The following is a 19,183-nucleotide window of genomic DNA, read 5'->3' as shown; positions in this document are numbered from 1 at the left end:
GGCTGAGTTTCTGACAAGTCCCAGACCATAGATAGTTCCTGCATTCATGGTCATATCTTTTGCAAATGCTCAAGACAAAATATGTCACCACAAAGATGGTTAGAAAAAAAATCTACACATTTTCAATAATGTTTAACTTTTTATTGACTACAAGTTTAATTTTGGATATGTTGATTGGAAAATCCTTTAAGGCTAATGGGCTTGGTAATGCTGATGAATTAAACGTTTAAGATTCCACAAATTCCGATATTGGGGATCATATATCAAGCACTTAGTCTAAATTCAGCTCTCCGCCATCTGTGCACTACGAGAATGAATTTCTTTGCATTACTAAATAAATATTTAAAAAAGATGTAGAGTGAGATAAGCGGTAAAAAAAACATATGTTACACAGGTGCAAGGCGGCCTCACAAGTGTGTTAGAAACCAGGGCATTCCACCCGTGTTCAGCTGCATATAGAAATCTGTTGCACTCCATGTACAGCCATGTTCATAGGTCGTCTGTCATACGTGTGAGTGACAAGACCCAGAAGAAGTCTCTTACCCTTTAACTCACTCAGTCATCAAAATGGTGTGATCTGGCACAATGACGTATTCATTTCACGCTTTGTTTTTTTACTATATAAGTAGAGGTAAATAGTAGAGATGAGCGAACGGCTGTTCGAGGTATTCGATTCCAATCTAATACTACGCGGCAAATGCAGTAAAAATTCCTTCCCTGGTGCTTTTTTTGCACCGATAACTGCAGGGGAGGTGGGACAGGAACTACGACAACGTAGGCATTGAAAAAAAATTGGAAAAAGCCATTGGCTGCCGAAATCAGGTGACCTCCGATTTATAAGAATAGTGGCCGCCATGTTCGTGTCATTTGCGGCTTAGAGAGATTTGCTGAGGGCTACGTAGGGATTAGCTTCTGCTAGGCAGAAAATCTGAAGAACAACAACAGCTGCAAAGTGGGATACACAGCAATTCAGTCAGGCTATATACGCTCAATCCAGCTTTGCACGGTGTGTACCCCCAAACACCAAAGTGGGATACACAGCAATTCAGTCAAGCTATATACGCTCAATCCAGCTTTCCTCGGTGTATAACCCCAAAAACCTAAGTGGTATACAGAAAATCTGTGTATAGTATATATACGCTGAATCCAGACATCCTGGTTGTATTCCACTTCCAAACATGTGGTATACAGCAAAATAGATGCTGAATCCAGCTTTCCTGGTTGTATTCCACTCCCAAATAAAAGTGGTATACAGCTAAATATAAAATAGCATCTCTGTTTATGGGCTGAAGCTGAATGGTGGGCAGGGCCGGCTCCAGGTTTTTATGGGCCCTTGGGCGACAGAGCCTCAGTGGGCCCCCTTGTAAAGGAGGTGGGGGAGTCGAGACACTGTGCGTTGCAGATGAAGCGAGTGACGTCATGCAGGAGTGTGGCGTCACCAACGCCATACCTCCCAATCTTTTAAAGAGTAGAAAGAGGGGCAAAATGTGCGGCGCGCTCTGCGCGCCGCTGCAAATTTAGCTCCACCCACTTTTATGTTGATTCCACCCATTCTCATTCATTTATTATGTGCTCCCACACAGTATAATCCTCCTACAGTCATCCGTAAATTATATGCCCCCCCCTCCATCTCTCCCCGAGTTTCATATACACCCTTCCTCTGCCCCCAGTTTCATGTCCCCCCTCCGTGTCCCCAGTTTCATCACGTTCTCCCCCTTCATCTGCCCACAGTTTCATGTCCCCCGTCTCTGCCCCAGTGTCATGTCGTTCTCCCCCTCCCCTTCAGTTTCATTGGGCCCCCTCCATCTCTGTCCCCAGTTCCATGCCGTTCTCTCCCCACCCCCTCCATCTGCTCCAGTGTCATGCTGTTCTCCCCCCCTCCATCTGCCCCAGTGTCATGCTGTTCCCCCCTCCCCTTCATTTGCCCCCCAGTTTCTTTGGGCCCCCTCCATCTCTGTCCCCAGTTTCATGCCGTTCTCTCCCCACCCCCTTCATCTTCCCCAGTGTCATGCTGTTCCCCCCCCTCCCCTTCATTTGCCCCCCAGTTTCATGGGCCCCCTTCATTATGTTTCACCTTAATATGTAATACAAAACAAACACTTACACTCACCTTCTATCACTCACCTTCCATCGTTCCCCCGACGCTCCTCTCTCCCTCCAATCACATACGCGATGCAGGAGCTGTGAGATCAGCTCCTGCTTAGCTCCGGCCCGGCTTGCGTGTGTAGGCGTGATGCGATGACGTCATTGCGCCTACACACGCAAGCCGGGCCAGAACTTTAAAGCAGGAGCTGATCTCACAGCTCCTGCATCGCGTATGTATTCCAGCAAATCGGCGGACGGACGCCGATGAGCTGAAATCGTGACAGGCAAGTGCCGGGGGGCCCCCAGAGGCTCTGTGGGCCCCGGCACTTGCCCGACTATGCCGTGCGCTGACGCCGGCCCTGATGGTGGGCCTGACACTGTATACGCTGCTGGGGCTAGTGACAACTACAAAAGAGGGGTAAAAGAATTAATCCGGGGAGTAGCACGGCTGAATTGGCACTAATGGGCACAAAATAACATCTCTGTTTATGGGCTGAAGCAAAAGAATGGGGCATAAACTTAAAATGCAGGGGCCCCAATCTATCTCTAACTCGAGAGAGCATAGACACGCAGGTTCTATCATACAGTTACAAGTAGAAGAGTGGCTCAGCAAGTGACAGTTGGGGTTCATTGTGTACACTCTATACCACCCAAAAGGCTAACTGTGGGGTGTACTTGCACCCGCTCGACAAACTCACCCAAACCTCAGCTGGGGAAGCCTCAACTCACCACAAGGGCCATAGGTCCAACTTCTATACCCAATATGTGTAAGGCGCAGAGGGATTGGAGAGGACAGGCCTCGTGTGGGATAGTGACATCAAATTCCACTTCATCCCCCTCGTCTTCCTCCGTCAGCCAACGGTGTGAAGATGACAGGAGCGTGCTCTGAATGTTTTCAGTCTAGCAGAGGCTACTTTTCACTTAGGAAAATGGCTACACTATGACCAGTATATCAGGCACAATGGTGTAAGTTTCAAAGAACCTTTGCACCAACAAGTTAAAAACGTGGGCCATGTGTGGACCGTGTTTAAGTCTGGCAAGCTCCAGATCTGCTACCAGGTTCCGGCCATTATCACATACGCAAACATGCCTGGGCCCAGGTGCAGCGAGGGAAACCACATTGCCGTCGCATTGAGGATGGCATCCCTAACCTCAGGGGAAGTGTGTTTTCTGTCGGCCAAGCTGATGAGCTTCAGCACGACCTGCTGACGTCTCCACACCCCAGTGCTGAAGCACTTACAGGTCGCAGGTGTGGTTGAGGTTGCAGCGGAGGAGTAGGCTTTGAGAGAGGCCCTGCCAGGAATTTTGGGCTGGGAGAGGAGATAGGCCACCCCAGTTTGCACCCTGGGCCCATCCTCATCTACATTCACCCGGCCTGTCATTACAGAGAAACAGTGTCCCTGACCGCAGGCGCTTGTCCATGCGTCAGTGGTCAAGTGGACCTTACAGCAAAGCGCGGAACTCAGGCCCCGACTAATGTTAGGGGACACGTGCTGGCGCAAGGTGGAGAAGGCACACCAACAGAGGGAGTGACAGCTAGGGTCATCATAGCGAGGTGCCGCAGCTGCCATCAGGTCACGGAAGGCCTGAGTCTCCACTAGCAGGAACACCAACATCTCCAGGGCCAGCAGTTTTGAGATGAGCCCGTTTAAGGCTTGGGCATGTGGGTGGGTTGCACTGTACTTCTGCCTGCAATGAAACGCCTGGGAGATGGAGAGTTTCTGGGAAGAGGCGCATGATGGTGCAGGCGAAAGGAGCAGAGGCAGGAAAAGGGGCAGATGAGGGTGAACTCCCCAAAGTGTCAGAAGCAGGTGTGGAGATGTCCAGGTTGGTGGTCTGGACTGCAGCACCAGCTCTGGAAACAGTGGAAAAGGCAGTGTTGGCAACGCCAGCCGACGATTGTCCTGCGTTTGCTCTCTCCCACTGAGCCCAGTGCTTGCCTTACAAATGACGGCGCATGGCTGAGGTGCTCAGGTTGCTTTTCTCAGAGCCCCTTTTTAGTGTTGAGCTGCAAAGTGTGTCCTCCACGCATATGCTGCAAAATCTACACAACATCAAGGGAGGTGGCCAACATGGGCGAGTTTTGGGCTAGTACAGGGAAAATCTTGGGCCTTGCTGGCTCTGGCCTGGCTTCTGTGAAGCAGCTGTCCTGTGCCTCTGAACATGCCTCTGCCTCTAGCTGTAGCTTGACTGCAACCTTGCTCCCCAGCTGCATTTCCACGCCCCCGGGTCCTTGTCCTCGTCCCTTAGCGCTAGCTTTACGCATTTTGTGATGTATACAAATGGTGTTTTTTTTGTATACACAGAAGCTAGATATATTGAGCGTATATCAGCTTAAGGGACTCTAACTTAATTTTGAATGGCTCATACCACATCACACACACATACACACAGTGACAGTTAAGGGTGGGGGCTGTTGGATTTCTTATTGCCTATGCCATCTGTGAAGGGGTTCATGCTATTGTTTCTATTGGTTCTAGTGAGTTTGTAAAGGAAAGGATGAGATAAGATTTCACATAAGTCTGCCATCCATGGGCACTCATGGTTGAGAAACTGAGGGAACTGACTTTGATGAACCCTTGAGTTTTGGATTTGGAACTCCATCAAAGATCTCTGCTGCTCACACACCCTGCTCAACATAGGTTATATAGGGTTTCAGCATGTGGTGACCTCGAAAAAACAGCCGGTGCTTCAGGCAGATGTAGGCATTGCTGGAGTGTACTGAGGCTAGCAGCGGCTACTGTAGACTTGCCAAAGTGGGCGCACAAGTGCCGCACTTTCACCAGTAGCTCGAACATTGGGGTATGTTTTTAAAAACCGTTGCACCAATAAGTTGAAAACGTGGGCCAATCATGGACCATGTTGGAGGCTGGCAAGCTCCAGAGCCACTACCAGATTCCGGCCATTATCACACACGAAAAAATGCCTGGGCCCAGGTGCAGCCGCGAAAACCACATTGCCGTCTCATCCAGCTTGGGGGACAGGCAGTGTGCTGTCTGTCCCCAAAGCTGATGAGCTTCAGCACGGCCTACTGACATCTCCCTACGCCAGTGTTGCAGCGTTTCCAGCTCGTAGCTGGGGTTGATTTAACGGCGGTGGAGGAGGAGGAGGAGGATGGTGTTTCAGCACTCCTGCCAGGAATATTGGGCGGGGAGACAAGGCAGGCCTCCACAGTTTGCAACCCGGTCTTAGTCTCAACTACATTCACCCAGTGTGCCGTGATTTAGATGTAGCGTCCCTGGCCGCATGCGCTTGTCCACGCATCAGTGGTCAAGTGGAACTTTCTGCAAAGCGCGGAACTTAGGGCCCGCCTGATGTTACGGGACACGTGCTGGTGCACGGCTCAACTCAACTCAAGAGCTAAAACCACTGCTGGTGCAAGGCTCAACTCACCCAAAGGGCCAAAAACTAAATCTCTGCTGGTTAAAGGCTCAACTCACCCAAAGGGCCTAACATTCTGCTGGTGCAATGCTCAACTCAATTAAAGGTGCAACGTTTAGATGGCTTCTTTCAAAACCGAGGGCGATTCCTTTCGGTAAGATGTGATGGCTGTTTCCAGCACGGATTATCCTGGTTGATCGTGTTCAGTAATGAGGCCAGCTCAGCATCAGGATCTTGTACGTTAGGTAGTCCATGACCACTAATGTGCATGAAGACTCGATCACAGTAAATGTTCTTATTTTTCTCCAAATCAATCTCTGAATTAACTGCTCTGTAAGATGGCCTAGTCACAGATGCAGTGGCAATCACTGGGTTTTCCTGTTCTGGTTCCAAAGAATCTTGTGTCTTACTTGAAGAACAGACAATCTTAGTCTGACTGCTGGTTGCTTGTGGCGCTTTACAGTCAGAAGGGCGTTTCTGACAGTTAGCCAGGGACGCCCTCCTGCCCAGCAGCGCCTATAGCGCTGTACTGTGGAGCGAGGAGGAACGCCCCCTCCCTCTCCTGATAATACTCGTCTATGGACGAGCTGTGTGAGCAGAGGGAGGGGGCGTTCCTCCCCGCTCCACAGTACAGCGCTATAGGCACTGCTGGGCAGAAGGGCGTCCCTGGCTAACTGTCAGAAACGCCCTTCTGACTGTAAAGCGCTACGGTACCGATAGCGCTTTACCCGGGGCACAGATCGGGAAAGCTGACAGTGTGCTGAATTCAGCACACTGTCAGCTTTCCAGCAGTATATAGAACTGCCTGTGCCCAATCTGATGAAAGGTCCTCTTTAAAGGGCCTAAAACTCTGCTGGTAAAAGGCTGAAGTCTCCTCAAGGGCCACAATCTCTACTGCTAGCTCAGCTTAAAGGGGTTGGCCACCCTTAAGCTGAAAAAACCACAGTGCCCCAGGCAACTCAGAAAGATGGTTATAGGATAAATGTGCGGTAAAAATGAAATTTATCTTACCTGTTCCCCATTAAAATGAGATATTGCAGTGTAAGCTCAGCCGGCCTGTGTGGGCGGGACATCAATAAACTGAAAGTAAAACTCCTGGCCTACATTCCAGGCTGAGGCGCATCACAGCGCTGCCCACACATAGGATGTGATCACACAGCTTCATTCACCTCAGCACCTCCAGCTAGCAGAATGCGCTCACAATGGCTGTCACTGTCACAACACTTGGCTGAATCCTAGGGGTCCTGCACAACTAATAGCCGCTGAGGGCCGCTATGATTCATCCAATATGAAAGGAGCCCGAAAACACCTTCTTTAGCGCTAAATTCAAATGGACTAATCAATAAAATGCCACTGGACACCATCGATTACAATAGGGTTGTGACTAAATACTATACTCAGTAAGGACCTTATCACTTATAGTATTAGCCGTCTCAGTGTGATCTATTTCACATTACTGGTCAGGACCTTCCCCCCCCCTAGTGGTCAGGATCTGAACTGAAGTAGTATCTAGCCAGCTCACAGTAAAATGGCTAAATCTTCTACTCCTGAAGGACCAGGTCCTCACCAGTGACTGTGTATACGGTATATATATACACACAGCCAGGTCCTCACCAGTCCAAATTCCAGAGAAAAGTTCAAATTCTTATGACCCCCCTTGCAAGATACCCACAGGGGAGGGGATAACTTGTCGCAGATAGCCCCTGTAAGTCTACCCCCGCACTGCTAGCAGTTATTTCACCCATAGCTATATATTTCCTGTGCACCCCCAGACAAGCATTCTACATCTCTCTAGTGCACCCCCATAGTGTTAATAAGCACTCCACAGCTCAGAACACTCCAAACAAGTTTCACACAGCTCCCCATGTGTCTTTTATGGCCGAAGCCCATGGAAACCTAAGGCTTAGATCACACGTAAATTATGTGTGGCTTATTTTGGCTTATTTTGACCTTGACTTGTTTTTGTGGAACTTTTTTTGTAAAAACTGCTTCCAACAAGGCCAGGCGGTTTTCCCATCCCTTAAAAGAGAACGGGCCGCAAAAACCGCGTTGCGTTTTTACCGCGTGTTTTTTTGTAGAAAAACAAAACGCGACACATTTGTATGCAAAAAAAAACGCGCAGTAAAAAAAAAGCCTGAAGAAAGATCATGTAGCTTCTTTTTTCGTCTAGGGTAAAAAAAACGGTAGTGAAAAAAAAAAAAAGCCTCTACATAGACTATCATTGTATGGAGGCGGATTATGACGTGGATTCCGCTGTCAAAATCCGCCTCCATGTCCCCGTGTGAACTAGCCTAACACAGATATGAAAGATTCCTCCATTCTTCATGAGCCTCTTGTGCATCGCCAAGCCCCCCTTCCTGAATGTATCTTCAGTGCAAGGAGCACACACAACCACCCCCCAGCTCTCCATGTGCCTCTCTACTATGCACCCCACATCTCTCCTCCATAGTACACCATGCACCCCACATCTCTCTCCCCACAGTACACACTACACCCCACATTATATAATCTCTCCACCTCCACACTACAACACGCACCCGACAACTCTTACCCCATAGTACACCATGCACTCAAGATCTTTACCCCCCCCCCCACAGTACACTACACAATGCACCCCAAATCTGCCCCCCCCACAGTACACCCCATATCTCTCCCCATTAGACAATGCACCCCACATCTCTCCACCTCCACCATGCACCTTACAACTCTTACCCCATAGTACACCATGCACCTGAGATCTGCCCCACTACACAATGCACCCCACATCTCTCCACCTCCACACTACAACATGCACCTTACAACTCTTACCCCATAGTACACCATGCACCTACATCTCTCAGCTCCACTACACAATGCAGCCCAGATCTATCCCCCAGATTCGTCCTCCCCTCCACACCATGCACCCTACATCTCACCCACACTACACAATAAACTCCACATCTTTCACATCCCCACAGTACACCAGGCACCTCACATCTCTGCATGTTCCTCCACTGCAATGGGATACAACTTTTATACAGTACATGTTCAAGGACCTTCCTGCAAGCACAGACACGCCTACCCAGTAACAAGACTAGAGAGTCATGTGACTGTGACGTCAGCACAGGTCCTTGCTGAGAAGTGAAAGACCAGGCAGAAGAGCAGAGCAGGCACAGACACGTGACATGGTCAAGCTGGGTCACATGCGCCTCCATGTCACGAGCTCAGTGGTCAGAGGAGGAGTGTCAGAGAGCAGGCGGAGCCAGGTAAGTGGGGGGCGTGGCTTCAAAAATAAAGAGACAGAAGCAGAATTGAAAATGAATGTCTATGAGAAAGTTTATTAGTTATCTTTGGGCTACACATTACAGACTGTTAGTTATAAAGTGGCCAACCCCTTTAAGGGACTCTAACTTAATTTGGAAGGGCTCACGTTAAGGGCCAGAAAAGTGAATTTTTGTAGGTCTTACCACATCACATACACACATACACAATGACAGTTAAGGGTGGGGGCTGTTGGATTTCCCATTACTTATGCTATCTGTGGTTGACATGGGCATCGTGATTTAAAGGGGTGCATTCTAATATTTCTTTAGCTTTAAATTTGTGTTTCTGTCCATATTATTGTGGAGGAAAGAAGGTTTCCAAGTATTTTTCAACTTCCATAGAGGTTCTATTGAGTTTGGAAAGTGTGTAGTTGATAGGCTGTGATAGTGGGGTAATCCTGGGACTTGGGCGTGTTAGATGCCCCCAGGCATGCTTCCCCTGCTGTCCCAGTTGCATTCCAGAGGTGTTAGTATCATTTCCTGAGGTGTCATTGTGGACTTGGTGACCCTCCTGAGTCGAATGGTGGTTTCCCCTGAAACGAGCATTTTTTCCCCATCGACTATAATGGGATTTGATATTCGTTCGAACAGTCGAATATTGAGGGGCTATTCGAAACGAATATCGAATATTTCACTGTTCGTTCATCTCTAGTAAATAGTAAAAATTTATGTCCATAGCAGGTCTAAATCAGAGACAGAACATAACTAATATACACCATAAGCAAATCTCATTATACAGTAAGTCCAGAAAACAAAATAAAATGCAGAGAATTATTATTATTATTATTACTGTATTATGATTGGGATTATTATTATATCTCAGGTTTCTGCTGGTGGCTTGTATATAGGCCATGACTATGACCATCTGCATCCTTCTTGGGTATTATGATGGCCTGGAAACGTTTGAAGAGTTTTTTAAAGCCTTTTTATGGTGATCTCCAACCACCATAGTTACAACTCTGCTTCGGTCCTACACATTCTGCTAACTTTGGTTTCAGAATCTTAAAGGGATCCTATCATTAAAAGTCATTTTTTTCTGGGTACCATGTTGGAATAGCCTTAAGAAAGGCTATTCGTCTCCTACCTTTCATCGTCTTCTCCACGCCCCCGTTCTCCTACAATCCCGGTTCTTGTCGGTATGCAAATGAGTTCTCTCGCAGCATTGGGGGCGGTCCTCCATGCTCAGACAACATTGTGGGCAGCCCGACTGCTGCGAGAGAACTCACTCCAGTGCCGCCTCCATCTTCGTCAGGAATGTCATCTTCACCGTCTTCTTCCGGCTGGCTCAAAGTGAAACGCATGCACAAGTCGGCTCTGACCGCAGGGCGCGAGCAGAGTCGACTTCTCATGCAAGCGGCCATTTTTTTGTTGGCCGGCCGCATATGCGCGCATGCGCAGCACGCTCCTGTAGGTCTGTAGTAGTAGAAATAGTAGTAAGTAGTAAAAATGGCTTACATAGCACTTAGTATTACCAGTATAATGTACTGTGCATGCAGGGAACTTGCAGAGCAGGGAGTCTGAGGAGCGCAACGTCAACCAATAGCTGCAAATAAGGAAGTGACGTCAGAAAAGGAGGTTAACATTTCCCGTATACCCCTAGTGCACAGAACCCCTTGTCAGCTTGTATTTGGGTGGAGAATATTGATATAATTGTGTTACCTGTCTCCAGTAGATACATTTTATTAACTTGCCTGGGGTTTAACCTGTAGGTGGCATGCAGAGGGTCTATATCAGTCTTTCTCAAAGTGGGCGATAACGCCCCCTTGTGGGCGCTGGAGGCCTATAGGGGGGCAGTAAAGGGCACAGAGAAGATTGGGGGGCGTTGAAGCGGTTTAGGGGGGCGATGGCTAATTTAAAGGGGTGGTATCATAACAATGATTCTATCTATACTGCTTGTTAATGTGGATTTAAGACTTTTCCTAAATACACTGCTTTAGCAAAACTGCTTTGTTTGTCCACTATCTTACTTTATTCACTTCATTATGGACACTAGCACCTGGCCCCCTGCTCATTGCTGAGGGAGCCACATGACGTAGCTCCCTGCTATGTGGGGGGAGAGAGGGGGGGGCTGAGTGCATACCTCCCAACCGTCCCGATTTCCGCGGGACAGTCACGATTTGGGTGACATGTCCCACAGTCCTGGTTGGAGGGAGGTATGTCCCGATTTCAACTCAGATCTGCGTCCAGAGGACGCAGATCTGAGTTGAACACATTTGCGGCTGAAGCAAGGAGCTGACACAGGTCAGCTCCTCGCTTCAGCCGCATATGTGTTAGCGAGAGAGGCGCGCAGAGAGCGGCGAGGGAGCGGAGGAGAAGGTAAGTTTAATGTGGAGGTGGAACGTGAAACTGGGGGCAGATGAAGGAGAGGACGGCATGACACTGGGGGCAGAGATGGAGAGGACGGCATAACACTGGGGGCAGAGATGGAGAGGATGGCATGACACTGGGGGCAGAGATGGAGAGGATGGCATGACACTGGGGGCAGATGAAGGAGAGGATGGCATGACACTGGGGGCAGATGAAGGAGAGGATGGCATGACACTGGGGGCAGAGATGTGGGGACATGAATCTGGGGGCAAAGATGGAAGGGGGACATAAAACTGGGGGCAGATAAAGGGTGTATATGAAACTGAGGGAGAGATAGAGGGGGGACATATAATTTACGGGTGACTGTAGGATTATACTGTGTGCGGGCACATGATAAATTAACGAGTGGGCGGAGTCAACACAAAAGTGGACGGGGCTAAATTTTCCGCGACGCGCTACGCACGCCGCACATTTTGTCCTTCTTTCAGTTCTTCAAAAGTTGGGAGGTATGTGACTGTACGGAGCCAGCCTGTGTCTGCACCACACATACACATCACATACACATCACCTAGCTCCCTGCTGTGAGATAGAGGGGGGTGTGTGGAATAAGTGCTGCTTTCCTATATAAAGCAGTCTAAATCCTACTGGGCTAAAGGACCTGGTCTCTCTGTTCACTAGGATAAAGCTTTATTATATAGAGCAGGCTGCTAGTGGGCAGAGGAGCCAGGTCCTTTAGGAAACTCCGTACAAGGTAAATCCAAGTCTACAGGACCTTTTGATGACATCACAGGCCCTTCAGTCATCCCATAGGATCATTGGGGGGGGGCGCTAGAAAATAATTAATTCTCGAAGTGGGCAGTAGACAAAATAAGTTTGAGAACCTCTGGTCTATATGGTTCTATAGAGCAAGGCCCTATGTGGGTCTATGCACGTGGATCTGCCTTAGGCATGCATGTAGTAAATTCAAGCACATCTTATTGTCTAAAAATACACAATAGATGAGACATACATGGCTTTGGCTGGAAGATCCACACTGCAAACAATGGAGATTTGAGACTTCTCTGCAGCCATGGAAATGAATGAATGGAATATTTGTAATCACTACATGACATCTGGGAATTACTATTTTTGCAGTTTCTTAATATAATCTTTGATGACGTTACATCTAATTCCCAATCTCAACCATATGCTTTGTTGGCAGGCCAACCCCTGACTACTACACCATGAGAGGATGAACATACCTGGAGAAGACTGACAGCAGTGTATGAAGGTACACAATGGACATGAAGAAAAGTCTAAAAGTTTGGGGGCGTTCACACTACCGTTGGTGTCCGACTGCAGTGTCCGTTGCTACTGTCCATTCAAGATTTTAGCAACGGACACTAGCTGTGTCCATTACAATTTCCATTCATTTCAATGGGATTTCATCTGTTGTCTGTTTGTGTCCGTTTGTGTCCTTAAGGGTCCGTTAACAACCATGTCCATTTTTTCAAGCGGACAGAGAAATCACACATGCAGGATTTTTTTGTCCGTTTGAAAAAACGGACAGAAAGTGTCAGTTTTTTTACCATCTTACCATCTTTTTTACCATGTATTGCAATACTAGAAACCATCTATTGACCAGAGTCTCTAATTCTGGACATCCCCTTTAATTATATATCCTTACAACCCCATCGTATATACCCCTAATGCTTTAGGTCCCAGGCACACGGGACAATCCAGACTCCTTTCCAAACCTATTCAGCATTGTCTGCTTCTTTGTGGCTTAAAGGGGTATTCCCATTACGCTTGTTCACTAACCTGCAGGCTGTTGTGCTCTCTTCACTTCCTGCTACTCTTGGCACATAGGTGGGCGGGGTTTCACTTGGTTGTATATGAATTACCACAGTGTGAAGCTGATGTAGCAGAGCTGTATTTGAGTCAGTTTGCATTACATACAGAGAGGTAGGACTCTCTATCTCAGCCCTTATCAGCCAAATTCAATTAAACCGACTGATAAGAGCTCAGAAATCCTATCACCTTCCCGATCTGTGTCATTTAAGTAGCGGAGCTTCTCAAACAGCTCAGAGCTGCTCCCAGTCTCTGCCCCAGTGTCTTGTCGTTCTCCCCCCCTTCATCTGCCCCAGTGTCATGCCGTTCTCCCCCCTCCCCCTTCATCTGCCCCCAGTTTCATGGGCCCCGTACATTATGTTCCATCTTAATGTTTAACACAAAAAAACACACTCACCTTCCCTCGCTCCTCCACAGTCTCACTCATACGCATATTGTAGGCGCGATGTGATGTCATCACATCACAGCTACAAATGCCAGAGCGCAGCGTTAAAGCAGGAGCTGAACTGTGACAGCTCCTGCTTTAAACACCTATGTATTCAGCTGATGAGTTGAAATCGGGACATACCTCCTGCCGACCGGGACCCTTTTGTAAGGTCTGGGCCGTGCTGCGGGGCCCCGCTGGGCACGGGGCCCTGGGCAGTTGCCCGGCTCGCCCGGCCCTGGATCCACCCCTGCATTCCCCACCAGTTACCCCTACAGGAAGGTTAGCGGTAATAATTCAGGACACTTTCCCTATTCAAGCTTCGGTCTGTGCAGCACTTTCACTAAGTTTTTCAGGATGTCCTGTTTAGAAGTTTGTGTATTTTTTGTGCATGTGATGTAATATCAGCCTCAGTGCACATGTGAGGACCAGATTGGATTTTACTACTCAAGATCTTACAGATCCCCTTTTCTACTTAGAAATCAACCTTACATTTGTGGTTCGAGGAATGCTTTAATCCCATGGCTGGATGTATTAGCCAACATGGAGGGAGCAACTGTTTTTAAATATGGCAGTAAAATAGAAATGTTCTCGTGATTCATGTCCATGACATACGTATCTAATATCAAGAGGCGCGCCACCTGCTTTCAGTTAATCAATTTGCGAAGATGAAGAGGATAACATTCTGCAAACATAATAAAGACTACCACCACGTATCTTAATATTGTATAGTTGATACGTCATTTTATAGAGCAGTTTTTTTGTTACTGTGTGACAGTATTATTTGAGTACTGCATGGTGTATTTATTTGCTATAAATTAGTTTTGTTGCCTGATATGCTACTTAGTCTCTGTACTGTCAGGAGGGCGGTGTCAGGCAGGAGCGGACAAGCAGTGTGACTATAAGCACTATGAGCTCTGATACTGACTGCCTCTGATTGGAGCTTCGAATCACACCCTCTGTCTGACACTGCCCTTCTTACATTACAGAGCTTAAATATCACATCAGGTACCAAAATTCACTGCACGTGTTGCTCAGGAATGGAGAGGGCTAGAGAGAAAATCTCAACTGTGCTGGAATCAGTGGAGCAGGACCTAGTAAAAGATACATTAAGGACCCATAAACACAGCTGTGTATTTTCATAGTCTTTTGTATGGGGCTGGGAGCAAAATTCACTACAAGTCCTATTCCTGTCCATTTTGCAGCTCATGCTTTCTGACCTCATTGAATGGGGCTGAGGATGCAAAGGCAGCACACGGATGTCTATGTGCCATCCTTGCCGTTCAATCACAGTTGTGTACATGTCGTCTACCAGTTGAGACCATGCATTGGGAAAAAGCTGTCTTTTTTGTTGTAAATTTTGTTGCATTTTTGGGTCATAGGTGGATTGGAAGAGAAACGTAGAAGAGTTACCTTTTATATTTCTCTTTTCCACTTGAAGCCACTTTTGGCTTTAGCCAAAAGTGCTCTAAATACACATCTTTTCACATCAATACACATCAATGTAGGCCTGTGCTGTGATACTGCAATGCAAAACAACAAGGGGTGCAAGCCCCCTCCATGAAAAATACGACCACACAATAACAAAACCGACTCAGAATTTTACTGTTGGCACTACACACGCTGGCAGATGATTGATCGGGCATTCGCCATACCCACACCCTGCCAACGGATCGCCACATTGTGTACTGTGATTCGTCACTCCACACAACGTTTTTCCACTGTTCAATCATCCAATGTTTACGCTCCTTACACCAAGCGAGGCATCGTTTGGCATTGACCTGTGTGATGTGTGGCACCCAATCACCTGACCACTTTCGAAGTCCGTGAGTTCCGCGGAGCGCCCCATTCTACTCTCTCATGATGTCTAATGTCTACTGAGGTCGCTGATATGGAGTACCTGGCAGTAGGTGGCAGCACAATGCACCTAATATGAAAAACCTATGTTTTTGGGGGTGTCTGGATACTTTTGATCACATATATATAAATATATATATATGTAAATAATTAATAACTAATTAATCAGGTGGGTGTTGTGTGGTATGCCAGCCACGAGACGCCCCACAGGAACGTCACCTCCACTCCCCAATTACACACCAAACCGCCAGCTGTGACTTTCACTGAAATAATCCGAAGACTCCGAAAAAGAGACAAACATAAGCAAACAACAGAAAAAACACAGACTAACCAAATCAGCGTAAAAAAGGGGGAGGGAGGGCGCAGCCCAATTAATACACCAGACAGTACCATCATAACAGCCAATGAGATGCAGGGGTATATAGAGTATATCAAAACAATAACAGGATTACCACAAAAAACCTCCCCTGGGCCTTATGGAATGTCCCGAGATCGCTACAGCAACCGAACTGGAAGATGGAATAGGCGTTACTCAAGGGCATGCACTAATCAATATTGCAATACAGTCAGGAACGCCATCCCTAACCGGATCAGCGTTCTGACATGTCCTTGTTTTAAAAACTTTTATTGGAAATATTGGGATGGGAAGGGACAAATAATGGAAATAAACATAGAGGCCCTTCATGGATGCCAGTTGTATAGACATGTCTTTATAGAAATGCTGAATAAAACGTTATATGGCAGTATTTATTGTTTGTTCCCTTTAAGAAATATATTTATGACACATGAAGCCGTTATATGATCCATTGACATGAGCGGGATTGTTGTTACGCCGGTGTTGCAGCATTTATGCTGTCCTAACTAGTCAGGCTGTATACTGCGCTGAGTGACATAATAGGAATGTGCTCGCTGTGTGCAGTAACCCTTGCTTTCATTGAAAAATATTTATCATAGCCGTAACAGCAGATGCAACTGGTTACCTGCCCACCACATGCCCAGAGGTTTAAGAGATTTATTCCTAGAAATGTTATGACGGAGTCCTCGACAAGTCATGTTAATGGGGTGAAGAACTGTATATTGAGTCTCTAAATAATAGTTGCATAATGTTGCATGCCTCTCATGCCATCGCTAGGTCTTTTACCTGCTATACACTGACTACCTGTATATTCCTACAAAAGTGGTGAAAATAAACATAAGTACTATGGAAAAGTTTTGAGCAGGTGTGAAACAAATGCTGCACAGTAAGAATGTTTTCAGAAATCGAAGTGTTAATAGTTTATTTTTGTTTGACTTTTCCCCTTTGCAATTCTCAATACACTTGCCGTTTTTGAAGGAACTCGGCAGGGAGGTTATCTGCACCATCTTGGATCTTCTGGGTATGTAGGCTTGCTCCAATCTTTCTGGCTCTTCATGTAATCCCAGACAGACTTGATAGTTATGATAAAATCAGGGCTCTATGGGGGCCATATCATCACTTCCAGGACTCCAAAGGTCACACCAAATATTAATGGGATTTAGATTTCTCTTTTCTTCATACACTAAATTTTGTTCATTAACAAAATTAAACTATCAACACTTCTATTAGGTCAGAAAACTACTTGGGACTGTATGTAATATGTACTTAAATATATGCACATATATGGCAATATATTATAAGCTTACTGTTACATTAAAATTACTTTATTTTTGAACAAAGACATTTGATAACACAGAATAGGTCATCAGTATCAGATTGGTTGGGGTCCAACATCCAAACCTTGCACTGACCAGCTGATGCTGCAAAAGCTGCATAGTAAGTAGACTACTGCTGTAGACCTTTGCAGTGTCCAGAGGCATTGATAAAAGAATAGGCCTGGAGCATGGCCAAAGGAGCAGGACTACAACAGGGTCATAGGAATGTGGGCTAGCCAAGGGTTGTCACTAGGAAAAAAAAGTTCATGAACCAGACATAAAATTCAGGGGTCAAAGCAGGAGCATGGTGAGGAAGGCCAGGAGTCAGACAGTACTATGAATACAAGGAACAGTGACTTGGAACGGACTTCATTAGGAACAGACTTGACAATGAACAGACTTGGATCAATGTGGCTTGAGGTAGGGTCCAAAGGAACAAAGGATTAGATGGACCCTTCCAGGAACATACTGTGAACTGTACACGGGACCTGAGGCCAAGAGTGAGACAACTGCCTTGGTTTATACAGCAAACCTGATAAATGCATCATAAAAACCTGCAGGGTAATAGAACTCAGAACCATTAACCATTGCAGAAATGTGTAGCTGATCACTGCAGAAAGATACGTATCGGAATAAATCAGGAACAAATTCTGACTGAATTGGGCCACCAGGATCAAATGGCATTCTTCCTGGAAAGGAGAGGGGAGTAACAGAACTAACACTGCAATCTGTGGCACTTATGTTGACCAGTACTCTGTGAAATACAGGAAAACTATATCAGAAGTGAAATCTGAAGCTAGAGAACACATAGTTAGTTGCAAACATCTTAGAATAATTCTACTGCGATTTAGACTATATCCGTATTTGGATTCTGTGTTCCCTTTGGAACTGTTATATTGCATTACCTGCAATGGATAAATAACTTCATTCATAAAGCCGAGTGTCCCTTGATGCCTCACCATTAGATTTGACCAGCGCAGTGGGGTTCTGGAGGTTCAGTCTCTTATACTGGTGACATGACTCTCTACAATGTGACTGACCCCACTCTACTCCATGTATAAGCAGCAGCAGTAGAGTGGAGCCGGTGGTTTAGGGACGGACTCTCGGTCATGTGACTGACTTGGCTTTACTCTATATACAACCATCAGGACTAGAGTAGAGGCAGTGTCGTAGGAAAGACTCTCTATCATGTGATTGACTCTGCTTTACTCTTTATACAAGAAGCAGGAGTAGAGCAGAATCAGTGGCGTAGCAAAGTGAATGCACTGTGACAACATTTTATTTCCCTATATATCCTCTTTAATATCATCTAATGGAGAACTCTTCCCAGCAGCATCTCACCATATGGTGGCTGTATGGGAATATTTAGAAGCTTAGATGTCATTCCTCATCTAGGCATTTTTCTTAACAAAGTACTGGATCTAAACTATAAGTTGGCTGGTAGATCAGAGCTAATAAAAACATTACCAGATATATAACATACATTGCCATGTCCTAAAAAGACCTGAAACTTTGTGTTAGGCTCATTCTCTCTCAACACACACATGGTATGGCACTCCACTGGGTGCCATAGGTGGGAATATTGTCCCCTCCGTAATATGACATCTGATAGAGCATTTTATTTATTTACAGAGCCATAACTTGACCCCAATCTGTAACAGATATAGGGCTTTTTGGCCACACATTTCTTCTATCTCTGCACCACAGCATGACAAGTGGTCATTCATCTTAAAACCAAATTTACTTAAAGCCATGTAATCTCACGTGATCTTCACAAGTTTTCAATTTTCCTGCAGCACCCCCACAGGGCTAATAAAGGCTTACAAAATTCACACTCATATAAAAGAGAACTCTGTGTTATGTCATGTCCTCCAGAGTGAAAGAAACTCCCTGTAGTTTGTTCTCCATTTTGGCTAATCTGAATAAGGGACAACAGAATTTCCTAAAAGGGTCAATGAAATTTTGTTTCCTAAAGCAGACAACTTCTTTTAGGTTGATTTCACACGGATGTATTCGTCTGTGACATATGCCGGCCATATTTCCGGGACTGAACACTGATCTGGGACCCAGACTCCAAGCCTCTTAGTTGTCTATGGTTCTTGGAGTCTCAGTCTCTTTGTGGGGTTACTGTCCTATACTGCAAATATGATTAAAGTAAAGGAGATTGAACTTGGACTTAAAGCTCTTGGGCCCCAATGCATGATCTGTAATGGGGCCCTAATTACCATGTACCCTTTAGAATAGTGGAATCTTTTATGTGGTAGAGGGACTTTTGGGGCCCCTCTTGGCAGACTGAAGGCAGAATTTGGTGCTGATTAGAGATGAG

This window comes from Leptodactylus fuscus, chromosome 11 (genome assembly GCF_031893055.1).
Source record: "Leptodactylus fuscus isolate aLepFus1 chromosome 11, aLepFus1.hap2, whole genome shotgun sequence".
Classification (NCBI taxonomy): Eukaryota; Metazoa; Chordata; class Amphibia; order Anura; family Leptodactylidae; genus Leptodactylus; species Leptodactylus fuscus.
Note: the sequence above shows the minus strand (reverse complement) of the source record.